Source organism: Protopterus annectens, chromosome 1.part0, assembly GCF_019279795.1.
Source record: "Protopterus annectens isolate FY-2018-M chromosome 1.part0, PAN1.0, whole genome shotgun sequence".
In the NCBI taxonomy this organism is placed as follows: Eukaryota; Metazoa; Chordata; order Ceratodontiformes; family Protopteridae; genus Protopterus; species Protopterus annectens.
This window is the reverse complement of record NC_056725.1, coordinates 1,654,767,605-1,654,771,352: the sequence shown is the minus strand read 5'-3', so window position 1 is coordinate 1,654,771,352 and position 3,748 is coordinate 1,654,767,605. Positions and strand designations below refer to the sequence as shown.

The following is a 3,748-nucleotide window of genomic DNA, read 5'->3' as shown; positions in this document are numbered from 1 at the left end:
GCAAGTTGCAGGGATGTGTTGAATATATCTCTTAGTACAGTAGACAGTTGGGTACCACAGTCTTAGAACCATTTCCATAATATTATCATTACCAGCTGCTTTTCTTGGGTTACTCACCTCAGGGTCTTCAGAACATCATATGTTCTTAGACATGGTACCTGCTTGACAGGGAGCTTATTTGGCACAGTGTTGTTGCCCATGTCAAATCTGCTGAAGTAGGTGTTTAGTTTGTTCAGAAATTCTGTGTTATCACTGTATGAGAAGGATGCAGGCCTGTAGTTGGTTATGGCTTGTATGCCTTGTCAGCAACATCTGGAGTCCCTTTGGTCAGAGAAGTGTCCTTGAATTTTATGTCCATAGGTCATCTTAGCCTCATTTAGACCTCTACTTAGATTTGCTCTGGGCTGCCTTATGGCATCCTTGTCATTTGATATAAATGCAGCATTTGTGCATTCTACTTCACCAGAAAGCCAGAGCTTCTCATTAGCATGCATGGTGATACATTTGATGACTATTATGTCATCAACACATTTTGAAATATAGGTTACTACAGGGCATTACAGATTCTGTAATGGCCTATATTTCAAAATGTGTTGATGACATAACAGTCATCAAATGTATCACCATGCATGCTAATGAGAAACTCTGGCTTTCTGGTGAAGTACAGGGCATTACAGATTCTTTCTCAGCTGGAGTGCAGGGAGTGCCTTCTGTGTGGAGTCTGCATGTCCTCCCTGTGGCTGGGTGGGCATTCGAAAGACATGCATAAATGGGAGTGCCTTTGTTGAAGGCTGAACGTCGAGCTGGCACCTTGGCATTCATGAAAATCTACTGCCAATCATTAGCGGACTGGAGTTCCGCTGTGGCGACCCCTAATCAGGAAAAGCCAAAAGACAACAATAACAGGGTATTACAGATTCTGTATACTCTCCCAGGTCAATATGGTGTTTTTTTACAGCTACCTCTCTAAACACCAACCAGTTCATACATGTGAATCAGTCCTGCAGTGCCAAGACTGCTCCCTCAGGCCATATACTTACTTGGCTGGTTGTTGGTCTGCTCCTTTTCAGCAGTGGTGTGCATGCAGGAAGCAGCACAATGGCCAGAAGGTCCGAGTTGCCCAGATGTGGATAAGTAGATGAGCAGGGTAGAAGAGAAAGAGGTAGAGGAAATGTCTGCAGAAATGCAGTGGATAAGTTAAGTTAGTGGGAAAAACAAAAGAAAGGAGTGGAGTAGGAGACAGGAGATGGTTGTAAAGTGTGATTTAGGTTTAAGGGAATTATTAAAGTATAGTGAGTAAAATCAGCCAGGATTGGCACAGGAACAGGTCCAAGATATTGTAAAGTATTTTTTCAGAAAACATTTAAAGGTGGGTAGATCAGAAATAGTTCTGGTGCTTAGAGATAAGGAGTTCCAGTTTTTTTCTACCAAATATGAATATGGGCTTTATCCAAAAGATTTATTCTGTGGTTTATTTATGGTGATTTCTATTAGGGAAATACATGCTGACTAAAGGGGTAAGAGCTGGGCAGGCTAATAATTTCTATATGCTTTTATGTATTATTATAGGTTGAATGTAGAAGGGGGAGCTCAGCCAGCTAAAGGTATGCAGACCTTTACATTGATGGGTAAAGGAGGATTAACTAGTAGCAAATTTGGCAATTTTGTTGTAGCAGCTTTCAAATTTGTTTGCTTTTTTTCTTATGGAGGATTGTAAATTGGTTAGAACTGGTACGCCATAGAGTAGGGAGGGCAGAAGATAGGTTTTGGCTAGCGCATTTTTATGGGTGTGCTCAGAAAATATTTCTTTCTGTAAAGCATTACTAGTTGTTAATGGGTTTTCTTGATATTGCTTTGGATGAGGAGGTCATATTTAAGAATATCATCTATTATCACTCCTAACAGTTTGATATGGTGGAGTAATTCAGTTTCAGTGCATTTGCTGAGAAGATTTTGAAAGATGTTCTATTAGAAGTGTGAGTTTTGGGGGGAAAGAGGTGAAGTTTGTTCTTTGGGGGGTTAGTAGGAGTTGTCCTCTTGTAAGCCAGGTTTCAATGGAAATGACAGCTTGTTAAGTGATTTGTTTTGGAGGTGAGTTAAAGTGTTTAAAGAGCAGATGATGGTAGAGTCACCTGCATATTGAATTAAGGTGCCTCCACAAGTACGTTATTGATAAAAAATATTGAACAGTAGAGGGCCAAGGATGGATCCTTGTCGGACTCCTGTGGAATTGGGAAGGTATGTAGAGATGGATGCTTGCCATTTTACAGCTTGTTGCCTGTTGGCAAGGTAGCTAGAGGACCATTGAAAAGATGGAGATGATAGACTCAGTGTGGATAGGTGATTGATATGTTTACTGTGAGAGACCATGTTAAAGGCTTTTGATAAGTCTACAATTACTGCATATACAAGTTTATCAGAGTTGTGAACTTTATTGACAAAGTCAGTAAATGGTAGTACTGCAGTGGAGGTGCTGTGGTCTGGCCAAAATCCATGTTGGCTATTGCTGGTTAGCTTTTTTTGTAAGAGATAGTGTATTTTTGTAAGAGATAGTGAAGAAGCTGCATCTTTCAAGGCTTTAGAAAGTGGAGGCGGGGTGGCTGTGTGGCGGAAATTTGTAAAGTCAGCCCAGTTACCTCATTTCTGTAATGTGATAATATAGGCCCATTTTCTACATGATAGGGACACAGGATTATATTACTGATCTATTAATAAGAATGCTGATTGGGTATGCTAGTACATCTGCAGCTAGATTTAGGAATTCTGGGGGAAGGTTGTCAGCTGAAGCTGAGCAAGGTTTTAGTTTATGAGAATTATAGAAACTGGTTGAAAGTGATGTTCATAGGTTCATAGATTAGTACTAAGCTAACTGCCATTGCGAGCCATTTTAAGCCTAGCCAATTATCCCTTGTGAGACTCAAACCCTACACCTTGTATTTGTAAGGCAAACACCTTAACCATTAGGCTACCCTCCCAACCTTAGACGGTAAAAAATTGCCAAGTCTGTCAAAAAACAGACTTAATAGGGTATTGGGTAAAGTTTTCAAATAGCAATAATCACACCTCAGTAGACCTTTATAGGCTATGATACTACCACTGCGCAAAGTGGATGAACTTGTCTGTATGTCTATTGGAGAGATTGCAGTTCTGTGAGTTTTGTAAAGGAAATGTGCTAGACTCTAAGGTAGGGGAAGTTATCTGCATTTAACGAAGTGTGTTAGGTTACATTAAGGTTAAGTTGGCTATGCATTGTATGAAGTATGTTTTGAAATGTGTAGCTGTTTGAAGAGGGGGAATGTCTGGGTATGGGCTGGAATCCTTTTTCATACCTGGGTTGATGAGAGAGGATATGGAGGACCAGGATTTTTTAGGATTATTTTTATGTCTATCTTGTAGGTGAGTATGACTTCTTATCTATATTAACTTGTTTCTTGCCTTGGTTCATAGCTCTCTGAATAGCTTCCAGTGTTTGTCATTTTTATTCTTTTGCCATTTAATCCTTGCTTTGTCTCTGTCTTTCATAGATAGTTTGCATTAGTTGGTGAGCCATGGGGGTATGGATGTTTTTAATTATTTTTGTATACTGTGGGGATAAAGTGTTAAGAATATTTAGAAATACCGCATTGAAGTACCATCTACATCATTTAAGCAGGGTCTTTTTAGGATGGACCATTTAACTGCTTTCAAAGCTTCAATGAAAGACTCCTTGGAGAAATTGGAGTGATTATGGGTAGTTTTGAGCTTATGC

At 39.8% G+C, this 3,748-nt stretch overlaps 1 non-coding gene across 1 annotated transcript; it reads right to left on the bottom strand.

Moving 5' to 3' along the window:
- Window positions 1-2,972: 2,972 nt before the first annotated feature.
- On the bottom strand, window positions 2,973-3,108 carry LOC122802147. Its single transcript, XR_006364894.1, has one exon. It is a non-coding gene; the product is annotated as a U4 spliceosomal RNA (small nuclear RNA).
- Window positions 3,109-3,748: the final 640 nt, after the last annotated feature.